Genomic DNA, 17,073 nt, shown 5'->3' with positions numbered 1-17,073 from the left:
TTTTTAAGAAGGCAAAAACACTTGACTCAACAAAAAGATTAGTGTGTGCAAAATAGCAGAGCCGATGTATTTGTTTTTTTCCTTCTAACTTCTTATTGGCTAAGATGTATTTATTTTTAAAAAGTTAGTTGACCAAAAAGATGAATGTTAGGTGACTGTCCAGTACTCATCTGGCTATCGCATACACCCCACAAAGATTGAAGCATGAACAAAAAAAGAGCTGAATCGCTTATTTTTACCATTGATTACCTTAAAAACAAAATGTCTTCTTTAAATAGATAATTAAAATCAGGCAAGAAAAGTATAAAGAAAGACAAGTTTGTGGGAGGGGGAATGGCATCCAGCAGTGATGGTGGCTTACTGCATCTCTGAGGACGCTTGCCTTCTGCGAAGCTATGGTAGGTGCAGACTGCTGCCTTCAAAGGCTCCATTCTGCCACCACTTAAATGATCAGACTATCCCAGGCACACTCCAGTGCGAGAGGTTCAAAATAATTGCTTCTACCAAGTGGAAGGCGGGGAAAATACAAGCACACAGTTTGCTCCCACGGGCATAACATTTCTGTGGGACAACACACTTTTAAAGCCTAGCCATGAAGGAAGTGAAAGGAGAGTCATAGTATCTTTTATATCTGTGGATACTGACCACATGTCACACAGAAAGCAACTGAGGTAAGATCGATCAACCTCTAGCTCCAGTTAATAAATGATCACTATCCATGACACTTCATTTGGTTCTAGTGACCCCGATACAACATTCTGATGATTTGGTCATGGCATTGCTAAAATGGCAGGAAAGGCCACACTGATAAAAGTCTGTGTCATCTCATCAGTTAGCCCCAGGTCCTAACTCACTAGTGTGCTGTTGCCTACTCCCCCTCCTCTCCAAAGACGCACAGCCTCAGCAGGCTCTGTACTTCTCTCGGGCACTCAATACAACCCGGGGAGCAGAGCTGTAATCAGCATTGGAAGTCAGTGTTGTTCCCACTAGCTAGCTCATGCAAACATGGCTGGATCCCTACCATCTGGTATATTACATACATAATACACCAGATGTAATACACCACTGTAATTCAACAGTGAAAACATTAGGACTGTACCAATACAACTAGATGTACATGATGTTATACGGAAGTATTTTAGGGTTGGACACTCTCGTGTATTTATTTAATGTGTGCTTGCCTACATGAGGTTTATGCACACCATGGATATGGCGCATGAGTCTGAGGAGGCCAGAAGAAAGCACTGAATCCCTGGAGCTGGAGTTGTGAGCCTCCATGTGGGTGCTTGGAACCAAACCCAAGAACAGCAAGAGTAACTCTGGAGCCATGTCTCCAATTCTGACCTGAGGGACCATCCCAGCAGCCAAAGAATAAGTTGGTGTGGTCTTACACTCACTTGTAACCCCTGGAATTTTTTCATAAAATGTCATTTTAAGTGCCTTGATGCTATTGAGACAATTTATTGAACTGTTTTCAAAGTGAGAGCTAAACTCCTCGCATACAGCCAGACTCAGAAGGCTGCTGCATGCTTCCCAGTTCTGCTCCCTCTGTGCTTCTCTTTATTACAAGTTACAAAGAAGCCATCAAAACAGTTGGTTTCAAAGGATTCCTGGGTAAAACTGGCAGTGTGGCCTATAAAGCCCTCACCCATCAACACACTGTGCTATGTCCCTAGATATCAGTGTTTTCAATAACATGTTCACCTGTCTTCAGAGGGAGAAGTACACGTGTCTCAGAGGGACCAGTGCACAGGTATGTAAATACAGAGGGAGTGGTGTCAGTAAACCCATCCACTCAGGCGCTCACTAGCTCAGCAGGCAGGCCCCCTCCTTCCCAACATGAGGGGGAAAGGACCCCCTGGCACATCTCCACCCAGCTGCTCTCTGGCCTCAGGACCACTGCACACTTCTGGGCTGCACACTCACTGCTGGTACCGCACTGCACCACACCTGGGTTTACTTCTGCTGCTCTTTTGGTAGAAGAAACATCGGCCCTTCTATTCATTTTTTTTTCCATTTAAAGCGATGTAATACAGGCCGAATATGGCCCAGTACTTTTGTGTGTGTCCCAGCCAGAGGGCTTCCATTTTGAGATGTCCCATCCATCTGAGTTTTGAGCCAGGTTACACTTGTCATGGGCTGCACTTTAGATGGGCTTGATGTGAGCAGAAAATAAATAAATATTTAATTATGTTTGTAATTTTTTTTAAATGTTTGCCTTTGTTCTAAAATTTTCTACCACTTTTCTAAAACAACAAGAAACATCTAGGGTTCTGGGGTTAAAAAATATACAAAATTTTGGTAAAATGCTTTAATAGGAAACAAGGTTTGTAATAATTGTCGATCACATATGCCCCACCCCGTCCCCATAACTGACTTTCCTCTTCACACATATTCACCGCTGCACCAGCTGTTCTTCCAGGGAGTCCTCATATGAACCAGAACACAGACATCCAGTCAAAGTGCTAAGTGCTGTGGACACTCACTGTCTGGTGATGGGGACATGAAGCATGGCTCTTCCCTGCAAGAAGCTTACAGGATGACAGGGTGTGAGACTAAGGTAAGCATTTGCAACTCAGTGAGCTCTACGAAGGAAATAAGCTGAAGGGTGGAATTCCTGGACGAACGGCCCTGCTAGGAGAGATGGGATTCTACGGGTGGGAGGAAATCAGCTCTTTCCTTGTGTGAGCACAGTTTGGGTGTGTGGTGCCAGGGGTGAAGCTCGGGGCTGTAGAATGCTATGCACATGCTCTTCAGAGACTACATCCAGTGCTTTTTACCCCAGGCTGGCTTTTGAACTTGCAATCTTCCTGCTGTAGCTTCCAGAATCGTTGGGACTACAGGCTTGTGCTACCACACCCAGTTCTAGTTTTAGAGTTCAGGTCTGAGTTTAATTCAGTGATAGACTACACAATATTCTATAACTGGTAAGAAAAGCCCTCGTCAGCCTTCTCTTGTGTCTGAGGACCAGGTCTTTACTTGAGCTCGTACGATTACAGAACAGGCTGCTCAGAAGCAGAGTGTGTAACACCTGAGGCTACAGCAGGAGGGAAGAGTGGAAGGCACACAGCTGGGAATCAGCTCAGTGAGGAAAGGAAGCTGCTGTCCTCTGACCTCCACAGGTGCAAACAAATGCATACAACAAATAAAACAAAAAATGCAAAGTTTACTAAGCGTGGGGGGCACGGTACGTTGAGGTCAGCTTGGGTTTCGGATGAGTTTCAGACTAGCCTGAGTTACTTAGTGAGACGCTATCTTTTAAAAACAAAACACAACACAATACAAACCATGCTGCTTGAGTACAGTGTGGTGTAAGAGTGAAGCTTACCCTGTTTTTAAAGATTTCCTACTAAAGTGGTTTATTTATTTATTTTTTTAAATCCAAAAAGGCACCTTTAAAGACTGTTTACTTACAAAGCACGAGGGACTGGCCAGCTTTCCAAGTGGGGCATCTGGGAACAGTCACACGCGCAAAGGAGGAAAGAGCCACACTCAGCATCATTTTACTCTTTTAAAAAATTTTAGCATCCTCGCATTAAGATTTCAGAATGCAGCTATTACATGTGCTTTTAAAATGCATTATGAATATTAATAAGCTCCTATTCTTTCCAAGGTGTAAAGTGTTTGCTAACAGATTCACAATGCAGAATTCATGCAGAACATTTTATCTAAATGCTTTCTATATCATCAATTTATCATTTTGGAATTTTCTGAGTTGTCATTAACTAAGCCTCTTGCCCCAGTCTAAAGGCCCTCAATGATGTTTTATGGTTTCCCTGAGAAATGTGGCTTCCTTTGCTTCTAGTGTTTCTTGCCTGCTGGCAGGGCCTCAGCCTTCATCAGAGTGCAGTAACTGGGCACATTATCCCACAGAAGTCTGAGATGGTCTTAGTATTTCTTACCTCTTTCTATAATGAATTAAATATCACTACAAAGCAATGAAAAATGCCAGTCTGCATATTTATTTTTCTTAAATTTCAGAATTAACTGCATTTATGTGTGTGTGCCTGCAGGAACATTACCGTACACACGGAAGAACAACAAGCAGGAGCCAGCTCTCTCTCCCAAGTAGGTCCTGGGCTCAAACTCAGATATGCAGGCTTGGCAGTGAGAACATCCACTATTGAATCACCTCAGAGGCCTCAACTGCAAATGTTTTTGTTATGAGAGATAATGCAGAACTTTAACTACTAAATTACCATCAGAGTTCAATGAAGAATCACTCCACTACAAAGTTACCAAGTACACTGTTCAAATGCAGTGAGGTCACACTGAACATTGTTAATTAACACACACACACAATAACATGGGCACATAGGTGCACACACATATGGGCATCCTATCCTTAGTGCTAAGCTACTTCGTAGCAATAAACTGCCCCTTGGGTGACACACTAGTTCTCTGAGACCGCAGAGCTCCTGGATGGCACCAGAGCAGCACACATGGGGTCAAAGCCAGGGCAGTGCCATCCTGGCCTAAAGGACGAATTTTCCTCCTCGGGACCTCACTTAACAGGGCTATAACTCCACTGACTTTGGTTCAAAGGTTGCAAGAGTTTGAGGCTAACCTAGATGAGCAAAGCAATATAAGACTGTTTTTAAAACCGCAAAAAGGAAGCTAGGCGATAGCTCAGCCAGTTAAGCGCCCGGCGCTGATGTGAGCGAGGTCCCGAGTTCGAACCCCAGGCTCGTGTGATTTTGGGGGGGTATGGGTGGAGGGGAGGGGTGAGGAGGAGGGGAGGAGATGGAAAATTTTAAATAAAAATAATAATAAAAAATTAAAAAAAAAAAGACCGCAAAAAGGGTACAAGATCTGCTCTTGTCAGTGCTGTGTGCTTGGCAACAGATGTCAGCACTCTGAATCCAAACAAGCTTATCAAAGTTCTGAATTTGCATTTCTCCTGAGGTTACCACTAGACCAGATTAACCTGTCCACAATCTCTAAACACTCAGTGGGAGAACATCCAGATTAAAGTGGTATTTGTCATAGGTGATTCACAGTCATGCTTACAGGCCTGGTGGATAACACCAGTTATTTAATTTCAGTACTCAGGAAGTAGAGACAGGTGGCTCTCTATGAGTGTGAGGCCAGTTTGGTCTATACAGTGAGTTCCAGGTCATTTAAAGCTTCAAAATGGCAGCCTGTCTAAAGAATAAACAAATGCACAAGCTTAGATTCCCCCTTTCCCCACACACACTCACCCCTGCCCACAGACAAAGCAGAGACTCTCAGAAGTTTTGGGGGCACTATGAGAACGGATAGGAGAGAGACTCTTTACTGCACCTCACTCAACCCCAACGCCTTATGCATTATTAAGGACCAACAGATAAGGCTTTGCAGGTCTGGCTGCCGACCTGCATGGCACCCCACTGCTAAACTGTATGCTAAGTTACAAGACCGATTTTATAGTCTATTTTAAAATCATAAAATGTGTGCTTATGTTTTTTCAAAAAGACCCAACCATTGTGACAGGTTCTGATACCCATTGGGAGTCTAAGTGGCAGTCAAGGCAGAATTTAGACCTCTGACATCTGCCTAGATTTGCACACCCAGCAAGCAGCAGAAGTGACCTGCCAAGAAAGTCAAAGCAGATGGGAGCTGCATATGCTGTCATCGCTCAGGTGTACAACAGCAAGCAGGAAGCCACCCCACAGCCAAGTGCCACACAAAAGAAACCCTAACAAGAATCAGCTACATGGAGACCTCTGCTTCCCTAGCAGGGAGTTTCTCTACACTGCCCTCCCACCAGCCTCACTGTCCCTCTGTTCCTTCTGCTTCTATGACCTCTTCTCTACTTCAGCCTCAGATTATGTATCCGCCACTTTAGGCACACTGAGAATGAAAGGAAGCATGAAAACGATGACGGAAGGATCCAGAAGAACTCCCGTTTAATTACGACTTTATATTACTTAATGGAAGCCTCTGTGTGTGTGTGTGTGTGTGTGTGTGTGTGTGTGTGTGTGTGTGTGGTGTCTCTGTGTGTCTGTGTGTAGTGGAATTTATTACAGCTCTATTAACTGGAACCCAAACCTAGCCAAAAAGGGGGGGCTAACTGTTCTGTTTTTCTGACCTTCAGGTTGAACCCAAACATCTGTCTCTGAGTTTTATTAATCGTGCTTCATTTGGCGCCCAACTTTTGGAGCATTAATTTAAGAAAAAAGAAAAAGCTGTTTGCCTGAAGCTTTTTAGCCACCATCACAGGCTAGACACAAGCCTAGACACTAGGGTTCAGGAGAAAAACTAGAAAAACTAGAGCTCCCAGCTGCTTAGCTTTCATGTAAAGATGGAAAATATACACAGAATCTGGATACTGCATGTCATTGTGTTGTCTTTGAATTGTTTGCTGAGGAAAGAGCAACAGCTGCTAAAAGACATATGATTATATGGATTAATTCAACCCATATATTTTGAAAATGCCTTGACTTCAAAATTTAGGTCAAAGGTTATGTTATTTTGGAGGTGTTTTCCTTTTGTTTCTACAGGAAGTGAGAGGCTGTGGACTCATTCTTGGTTAAGAAAAATAAGGTTAAAAAAAAAAAAAGACCCCCTGAAAAAAATCTCCAATTCCTATTGGATCATCTGAGATGGCCCAGATGATCCTATGTTTCAGAGCACCTCCACTGCAGTTTCCTCTGAGTTCTACACCATGAACAGCTTCAAGACTGCTAGCTGAGATGATTCAGCCTCACAGAATATTCCAGTCAGGACTTGACCATAATCTTAAATTTCCTTTGGGTCCCCATAAGGTTATCAGTGCCCCCAATCAGCCTAGAAAGCTACATCCACATTGCCCCCAAAATGGATTATGTTTGCCTTTGTTTAGTGTTAGTTACAAGTTGTTATGGATAATGGTCAGGAAAAAAAGCTAAACAAAGGAAATTAGATTCAAGGTTCTTGTTTTGAAAAGATAAAAAGGAGGATATAGATGGTAGGATAAAAGGGTAGATTATCGAATCTACTCTGAAAAGAAAAATATGAGGATATAGATATAAGATAAAAAGGAAGGTTACTGAATCTACTCTGAAAAGAAAAAGGGGAGGATAGAAATACAATCTTGTTTTGAAAAGAAAAAAGAGGGATATAGATAAGATAGGATAGAAAGGTGGATTACTGAACCTACACTTAAAAGGCAACTACTAGTTTTAAATATTTTACATTGGACTGGACTTTTGTATATTGTATACAAATTTTGTATACTGGTACAAATTTGAGATTAATTTTGTTAAAACACATTGTCCATACATTTCTACTCTGTTCAAGGTATTATACCTATACAGTCCAATTAACAATGTAATTAATGCAAATCCCTAGTCCTTGAAAATTATTACTACCAACTATTTAGGGTAATAAGGAAATGCAGGTTAGTAATTAGTCACCTACTATAATGGAACTTATAGTCACATTAGGTCTGTTTTCAAGGTCAAACAAAGTTATATTTTAGATAGACATGACATCCTCAAACACTTTAGAGACTTACAAAATACATTTAAGATGATAAACCTAGGTTCTTCTTTTTTATGACAATGAGACATGTCTGCTTGTGGCAGCACCAATCTACTTCAGAGAAGATAATGGGCATTGAAGAAAGACCAGACAGAGTTTACTTTTTTGTGGCAAAAGTAAGCCACTGGGCAAGAAAATGCCCTTATCTCAACTGCTGACAGTATGCTGTCCTAATTGGACAAGCAGGACACAAAATAAAGTGACTGCCAAACACTGTCAAGACAAGGAGGGACAGTCCTTGAGAATATCCTGCTTCACAGAAAAGTTGATTGGATATGGTAGGCCTGTAGGCTGAAGATGGATGCCCCAATGTTGCAGAGGAACCTTGGGTGACTGTTCAGGCATCCAACTATTTCTGTCATTATTCACGTTTTTTGGAAGTGGCTTGCTCACACTTCCTGCTTCCTCAGTTAATATTATTTCCTTCTTGGGTCTTTGAGGGAGTTGAAGACTAGATAGTTATAGTTTTTCTTCTTTACCTAACACAGAAAGCAAGTTATGATGGGAAGTAATTTGGGTACAAGACTTTGGACTCACTGAGATAGGATAGATATGGAGTGTTTTCTCTGAATTTGTCAAATGCAAATAGACTAGACACTGTTGATGTATTTATTGCCTATATATATATATATTGTTTAGAGTTATTGTATTTATTGTATATAGTTTTCTTATATTAGTTATAGCCTTCTTTATTTTAGACAAAAAGGGAAAATGTAGTGGCATTTTATTTGTATTTTAATAAATAAAGTTTGCCTGAAAACCAGAAAAGTAAAATAGCCACACTAGGCAGCCTTACAGGTCAGGCAGTGGTGACACATACCTTTAATTCCAGTAGTTACACTAGCTTGCCAAAGAAACCAGGTAATAGTGCTGTATGCCCTTAGTCCCAGAACTAGAAAGGAATATAATATGGGAGGAGACAGCTCTCAGACACAGTCTCATTCTGAGGATTCCTGGAGACAGATCACCATTTTGAACTGAGATAGAGGTAAGAGTCAGTGGCTGGCTGCTTTGCTTTCTGATCTTCAGGTTGAACCCCAATATCTGTTTCTGAGTTTTTATTAATCATGCTTCATATACAAGTCAATACAATATCATGAGATTACTTTCTGTCCCTATTCAAAGTAGTGGTGCTAGTTGTTTCTAAATACATTACTTGTAAAGCGGGGGAAAAAAGCAAAACTGCTAGGATGCACTTCTGCTTTCTCCGATCTCTCTTAGCTAGAAGCTGACACTCAGTGTGGCGTGGTAAGTCCTTTAATGGTAGTCTAACAATGGCATTTGCCTGCCAAAGCCCCACACTCATACTCAGCACTGCTGTAAAATCTCACTCACCACTACACAGAGGAGGCCATAGTTTTCCAGCAGAAGGAAAATAAATAGAAGCACATACTTATTTGGTAGTGTGCTATCATCAGCAAGCATTTATTTCCCAAACTCCTCCACTGGCAGAAGGCTGCGTCAGACACGTGGTTTCCTCTACCTTTGGTGAACAGCACTGGCCATGATCTTCTCTCATCCATTACATAGATGTAACAGCTAAAACCACCAGAGATAAACAAGGAGCTTTCCTTCAGCAGAGTAACAGTGCCGAAAGGCCAAAGACTGTTACTGCAATGTGCTCAATGCTCAAAATAGTGACTCATCTGCAGCTCATGAAGCTTTTCATAGAGAGGGAAAATTCAACTGAGGGGGGAAAAGGAATGTTGGAACAGAGCTGACTGAAAGACATTACTCAATACAAAGAAGACACCAGAAGTAAAGAAACAAACAGGAAATATGCAATCCGTTAGGCACATCATCCTAGAAAGTGTGTAAGTGTGTGTGTGTGTGTGTGTGTGTGTGTGTGTGTGTGTGTGTGCGCGTGCGTGTGTATGTATGTATGTACATACATGTACACACACACACAAAATCTGTATCTAGTTGCTACAAAAAAAAGGAGAATACTTAAAATTATCCACATTTAAACTTTTGAGAGTATTGTCCTGAAAAGTGTTTTCGGAAAAAAAGGCTCTAACCAAAGATTTCCTGTAACTCAGACATCTTCTAGTTCTTCCCACCAATGTGTATCCTGAGTGCCAGCGTGCAGCCCTGTCCTGGGTGCCAGCATTCAGCCCTGTCTTGAGTACCAGCATGGAGGCACTGCCCAGAGGCCTATGCTGCCAAAAGCCCCAGGTCCTGGCTCATGGGAGTTATAGTCTAAAAAGGAAGCAGAGCCAGAACAAAGCCATTGAGAAACTTAGTGCACATGTGCAGTGGAGGGAGAGAAATTACGAAGTAAATAAACAAGATGACATGCTAAAGAGTTCAGAGACGAAGGGGACAGCAGCAATAGAACATTAGGAAAGAGGCAGAGGCAGGTAGGCTAATTCAGAGGCCTAAATACAGAGCCATGTAGAATGTCTGGAGAACAGGACCTTAGAAACTGGCAGGAGAGGATACAAAATGGGATGAGAGCACTGAGCATGGGCAGATACTCTAAGCCTGTCGGAGTGTAAACAATAGCATTCTCAGCACACTGGACTAAGCTCTGAGCATCTGCCATGGTCTCATCTGTATTCTGCAAAGGTTATCCTTCTGAACAGCATTGTGCAAGGTAAGAAAAGAAACAGGCAAAGCAGCCAGGAGGCATGACAGCATGCCACAGGAGAGAAAGGCACTGCTAAGCAGCAGCGGTGACACACGGGGCCCAGGTGATGTACTTCCAAAAGAGGTGGGCAGGACATGGCAGCTGTGACATCATGTAAAAGTTAGACACATAAATAAGGAACTAAGAAATGAGGTCAAAGAAAGACACCACAATCGAGAAATGTCGCTTTGAGCCACACTGGAAGCCAGATGAGGAGCATGAATCCTGAGGAGCAGGAGTAAGGAGAAGCCATGGCATAGACTGAGCCCCCTCTCTTGGGCTCTTCTCAGGAAGAGTCAGTGAGGAAGAACTTAGTGCAGGAGAGTAGGGCAGCATATGTCCTAATGGGTCAACATCCCTCAACCTTCAGTTGGAAGAGAGAAGTGAGGTAAATTTTCCCTTAATTTTCTTTGCTATTGCAGCAGATGATGTCTTCATCCTGCATATACAATTCTATTTGAAATTTACTAAACTTAGTCAAATCAGACTATTCCATTCAGGTATCTGTCTTTAAAGATTATTTTTCTAAGGGTAAAATTTACCACAATTGAAAACAATGAAATTACAAAATATTGCTGAAATCACATCATCTGAATAAACGTCATTTGTAATTAGCAATCGTACCTACCAACTTTATTAATAGTAGCAATAGCTGAAAGAATCCCACCATCCACTTTACACTATGTTCAGACATTCCCTCTTGATTGCTTTCTCTGTTCACAGGGCTAAGAATGGCAGTGGAGTCTCTAGCACAACCTGGCCATTTCCTGAAGGCAAGAGATGTCACAGCTCTCTGGCTTTCACCAAGCAACTGGCAGTGCCTACATAAAAAAAAAAAATCACCCAAATCCCATCCCTCTAGTGAGAACAATGTCAGTAACCAAACTGCTCTGGCAGAAGACCATTCTGTCCGAACACAATAACAGTTGAAAGCATAAGAGAAGGCAAATCAATGGGTGACTTCAGCAATAAACCACATGACGTCCATTTAAAATTGGGCTTGATGCCAGGGTGATGGTGGTGCCTTTAGTCCCAGCACTTGGAAGGCAGAAGCAGGAGAGTCTGGTCTACAAAGTGAGTTCCAGGACAACCAAGATTACACAGAGAAACCTGGTCTCAATAAAAACAAAAATTAGTAACAATAATAATGATAATAAATAACAAATTGGATCTGATGTTTGCTGGCATTTCCTAATGCAATGTCTAAAAAAGAAACCTGAAGTGATCACTCACACCTATGTGTGCATGTGAGTGTGAACATCTATGTGCATATATACAGGTGCATGTGTGTGGTGCATGTGTATACAAGTGCATATGGAAGCCAGAATTTGACACTGGGTGTCTTATTCAATTGCTCAACCCCTTATTTCTTTTGAGACCCAGTCTCTCACTGAGCCTGGAGCTCATCAATTCAGCTAGGCTGGCTGGTTGGTGAGCTCCAAGGATTTACCTGTCTCCACACCCCAAGCACGGAGGCGACATGCAGAGTACAGTACCCAGTTATCACATGGGGACTAGGACCCGAGCTCCTCATGTTTTTGCAAGCAGGCACTTTGCTAACTGAGCCATTTCCTAGGCCCCACATGATTCTTTTTTATTACTGAATTTTAGACAACTGTTTAAATGAAACAACATCTAGTTAGAAGAAAACTTTTCGGCACAGGTAAATGCAGGTAACAAGCCTAAAATTCAACCACAGCTGTGTAGATTACAACTCCCTAAAGGATAACCAGGAGGACTTTGACAGCTGGAGAGGTGCTCTTGGGGGCCTCAGAAAAACTGCATGAGAGTTACTTAAGAGCATGTGCCTCACGTATCAGACTGGCTGGGGCAGAAAGTATTAAAAATCATGCTGAGGCAACCTGTCTCCTCCAACTCTACCTTGGAATATCTGGTTTGATTCTGCAGGCAACAGTCAGAAGCATATGAAGCAATCTGAAAGATAATTTTTTTAAATGACCAAAGAGCTTAAAAATCAACCAATGTGACAACTAAAAGAAGTGTATATATTTAACCAAGAGATGAGACATGTAAGAAAAACTATTTTTTGAAAGTATCACTTAATATATGATCCACTCTCACGTCCATAAGATGTGAGGCAGAACACACCAGTTATCACTGGAATGCTGTCCCCACTTTCACATGCATCACGGCTATGCTGCTCAATACCCAGGGGACACCAGAGAATTCAGGCACCAGTGAGGACACAGACACCACAGAAAACACACAGACAAGACTAACTCACCCCAGGGTTCTTCCCTGGGAAAAGCAGCACATTGTGAAAGCAGACAGGAAGGGACGCCCACTGAAGACCCCTTAAATTCAGTTAGTTCTCTATGAGAGCTCTCACACATGCTGTGCTTGATTTACCAGCACCATAGAGACAATGGTAGATGTGGGCACACTGATAGCTAACGCCTATCAAAAGATGAGGGGACAATGTGGTGAGGCAAGGCAAAGCAAACCATCTGAAGGCTACGTTCCAAAACACAGGAGTGATGTCATTGGTAAAACTCACATAAGACCTGGGTCTCAAACAATTCTGAATCACCCACTTGTTCTGTCACCAAGACCATGATGTAAGAGCAGGACAGACAAGAATCCCAACATAAAATGGGTAAACACGCCTCCTCTCCCTGCAAAGGAGAAATGAGCAAGATGTCTCAGAAAGAAGCCATGCCTGGCCAAGTGTCACCTGTGAGCAAGAATCAGAAAAGGCAATACTGTTTGCTTAGAAATAATTGACTTTTTTTGTTTCTCTGGCTATGGTGTCCTTACACCATTTATTCTCCACTGTAGTTATACAAGGGATAAAGGACCCCATTCACCCACTGTTCCTCTTTAACGAAGACCCACAGAATGAGAATTTTAGATTTCCAATAACAGTTGACTTCTAGGCTCAGAGTCATGCCTAGTGAGAGTTCCTAGAAAATCCAGTCTGTGGGCATTCCCCGAACTCCCTTGGACTCAGTGATACTCTGTTCTGTATCCTATTCCATCAGTACCACAGCAAATCCCCTCTGCATCAAACAAGCATTCAATGGAGTGTAGTGTAAACCACAAAAAGCATGGAGTAGAGTGTATACAACCACAGAAAGCAAGGCAGAAAGAAAGGGTTAAAGCCACAAAAATATATTAATTTATTCTTTGCAATGCATTTGTAATTCTTCCACTTTCAGTCAAGATCACAGTACAGTTTAATAATCTGTTTCAGAGACCAATTAATCCTTTTATATTTAAATCAATCGCTGATCCTCTCCGAATAATTTAGTGTCTACATGCTGCCTCCCATTTGATGTCTTTAGGGAGAGAGCACAGTTAACACTATGTGGCACATTAATCACATTTGGAAATAGAAAAAGAAATACATTACCAGAGAAGTCTCACACAAAACTAGAGTATGCACTAAACCATGTCAGTATACAGTGTCTGTGCCATGGTTTCCTTAACTAAAACAGGCCAACTCAACATGAAGTCAATGGTGCATCCTTCAACTGCCTTTTCATAGTGTGTGTACTTATTTTATTTATTTTGTACTTATTTTGGCTTTGTGTAAAACATAACCCAGGAATAAAACTATTGTCCTCACTTGATACTTGATTTGTAGACTCGTCCCTCCCATTCCCACCTAAGACAGAATGACTTGATGCTCAGACAGTGGGAGGGGGAAGTAACAGAAAGGCATTTATTTTACTCAAAGTGGCATGTGTCTGGCACTCTGCCACAAGGTTGTGTCCTTTTACTTGAACAACTCTAACTGATAGAGTTAAATTTCACATGATATTCATGGGTAGTCTGAAGAGGCTAACCACTACATGCAAAACGGATGCTCACATTTAAGACTACTTTGTCTAGACAAACTTGCCAAGTGCTGCATTGAGTTCATGAGACTAGAATGACAATGCTCTTGAAAATGTCATTCTTCATGTGACGAGTGACAACAGGAGACAGCTTTCTACTTCATGCTCGGATCTTCTTCAGTACAGAGCAAATGACTTTGTACCGCGGTGGCTACAACAAGCTTTAGCAATGACTGATGTAGAGTCAGAAATTCAAAACAAAGCAAAGCATTTTCTAAATGGCCCATGAATAAGTCTTGTTCTTTTATTTTTTTTTAAACTTAGCCAAGTAAATTTTTATGTAGAAAAGACATAGAGTCTGTCCCTGTGGAGAGCCCTCTGCTTGGGGGAGAAAGTCACAGTGCCGGCAAGCTCTATGACCCCGAGGAGAGCATGCAGAGCAGGGAGCTGGGAAGAGACTGGTCTCTGAAATATCATCAGTGTATCCAAGGACTGACTGGGAGTCTGACTAGAAGAGCTGTCACTGAAAACCATCTCTCTGGCATGTAACTATGACAGCATGAGAATCTGGTCAACAACTATGGCTTATCAACAATTATGGGCAGAAACACTACAAGTTACTCCTCACTAATCCTCCCAGGATCATAGCAAAGAAATATCTGTCTGTTTCTAATCTCAATAAAACTCAACACCACTAATCAAGATCAAATAAGTGAACCAAATTTCAAGATGAAAATCATGATCTCATCCTAGATATGAAGTCATCATCACAGCCAACAAACTACCAGTCACAAAACAGGTTTTTGTGCAGTTTCCTGATGAGTGGGCTAAGTGTATGTAGATAATTCTCCTTTGTCTGGTTTTTCCCTTTAGAAGAATCTGTCAATTGCTATGTGAGACATACAGGGGCCAACTGCAGACATAGAGACAGTAAGAGTCCATACAATCACTACACAACTCCTATGCAAATCTATAAGGAGTGAAATGCAAAGCGATGAATAACTAAGCAAACAACAACCCATATGGGTTAGTTTAGGGATAACTCACTCATATGCTGGGATCCTCTCAGACAGTGACTCCTAAGAGGGAAATGCTAATGTTCTGACCCGGTGTGAGGACTGTGGGTGACCAGGGTACACTGCAAGCAGTCAGTCTATGTAAGTCAGTAAGGGAGGGTGTACTTAGGGTGCGTACAGCCCCTGGGAACAGTCTCTGACACAACACACCCAAGGTGAGTCAGTGAGATAATGCACAAGGCAGGGATGTCAGCAGTGACAGAACTCCTTCCACAGGACACGACTAAAGCTGGGGAGATGGGCAGGGGTAGGAGTGAGTGTTGTCAGGACCTGAGTTCTGTTCTCAGCACCCACATGGCAGCTCACAACTTTCTAGATCTCCAGTGCTAGGGAATCCAACACCTCTGCAGCCCTGCACACTAGTGACACACATACATATATGTTCAGGCAAAACACACATACACACAAAAGTAAATCTTTGCTCAACTTTTTTAAAAAAGAATACAATTGGGGAAGCGAAAGAAACTCCGCATTTTACAAATAACTGAACCAGGAAGTACAACTCATGACAGCATGTACAGTTGGGCTCTTCGGGCAACACGATACTAACAATCAGAAAGCAGGTTCACTTGCAGTCTTCTCTCACACCAGTTAACTGAAAGGTGAGAATGAACCTAAGTTACAAATAGCTGTTGCCAATAATGATTTCTGTTTTTAAAATCTGTGGGGTTTGTTGTTGTTGTTGTTTTGAGATAGGGTTTCTCTGTAGCTATGGAGACTGTTCTGGAACTAGCTCTTGTAGACCAGGCTGGCCTCAAACTCACAGAGATCCGCCTGCCTCTGCCTCTGCCTCCTGGGTCCTGGGGTTAAAGGTGTGTGCTGCCACCGCCCGCCTTGGGACATGGATATTCTAGTGTTCTAGTGTTCCTGTGTTGTTTCTAAGGCAACAGTCCTGGTATCAGGCCCTGCATGACTACTGACTACAAAGGAAGCATGCCACAGTGATAGCTGCACTGCAGCAGGATGGAAACGACCAGCTTGTCCTTCACTGTGACACCAAGAACAAGTCGCTGGGTTTTCACCACCACTTTGTACTGACACGCCAGTGAACTGTCCTCCAGCAGCACAGAAAGTGGCCGTTCAGCAAAGGACACCTCTGAATGCCCTGTGGAGCCTCTTCTTACGAGAAACTCAATATGAAGTCATGCTGTTAAGAGTATGAATGTCGGTCACTACAGATAAACGGGTTTCCTATGACCAAACGGCTATTTGGTCAATCCTCTGGCCAGCCTTTTATAGAGAAAGTATTTAAAATTTTGGTGTAAAACAAAACTAGTACTAATATGAGTCAATTACAGGACTAGGGAAAGATTATGTGAGGTGTGGGTTGTTCCCCACAAACACTGGCAAATCCTAACTCACACTTTTAGAAACGCTTTTTGTCGAAGATTTGTACACATTCACACCTTACCGTCTCTTCAGTGTTAGAAGATGGGCCTAAAAAGCACACCATACGTGGACATCTTATTTTGCCCAAAATTATCAAGCAATTTAGGAAGGTTGATCAGCTGAACACTAAAGTCTTACAGAATAAACTGCACTGGACATAGACCATGAAAAGACAGAACTAAAATTACAAGAAGGGTCTTTTGAATGGCAAGGGGCATTACGTAAACTTAGGGAATTTCAGCCAACATTTTAACTAAATAGAACACAAAACGTATTTTAAACATTTAGATTTCTTTTAACAGAGAGAAATATACAAAATAGATTCATGGGTCTAAGATCCATTCTTTTAAAACTTAAATATAGTTAAGAAAAATTATTTAAGTTGTTTGAAAGGTAAATATTGTGGTAAACCTCAATTTAATGAATGGAGAATTTTCATTACATTGGCTTTTTTAAGTGATTGGTTGAAGCCCAGACCATAATCCATAACTAGATTCTCCGGGGTGCAATACCATGGAAACTGAGACTGGGATGCTGAGAGAAGAATGAGGTCCTTCATGTCCAAAGTGTAGCATAGTCTGGAGTGACTGCACTGTAGCAAGCCCAGAATGTACATACTCAGAAAACGACCACACACACACTCAAACACACATGCACACACATCTTAATTCCCTGA

General features: G+C 42.0%; 1 protein-coding gene across 4 annotated transcripts in view; it reads right to left on the bottom strand.

Annotated features, from left to right (window-relative positions):
* The window catches only part of Med13l (mediator complex subunit 13L), a 224,371-nt gene that overhangs the window by 54,932 nt on the left and 152,366 nt on the right, over positions 1-17,073 (bottom strand). Inside the window, exon 1 of one of the 4 annotated variants that reach the window (XM_038345047.1) lies at positions 10,761-10,780. The exons of the other annotated variants lie outside the window; for them this stretch is intronic. The gene's annotated coding sequence lies outside the window, so the exon portion shown is untranslated. Of the gene's footprint in view, positions 1-10,760; positions 10,781-17,073 lie in introns of those variants that run through there. 4 annotated transcript variants of the gene reach the window in all.

This window comes from Arvicola amphibius, chromosome 10 (genome assembly GCF_903992535.2).
Source record: "Arvicola amphibius chromosome 10, mArvAmp1.2, whole genome shotgun sequence".
Classification (NCBI taxonomy): Eukaryota; Metazoa; Chordata; class Mammalia; order Rodentia; family Cricetidae; genus Arvicola; species Arvicola amphibius.
This window is presented reverse-complemented; position numbering and strand designations above follow the sequence as displayed.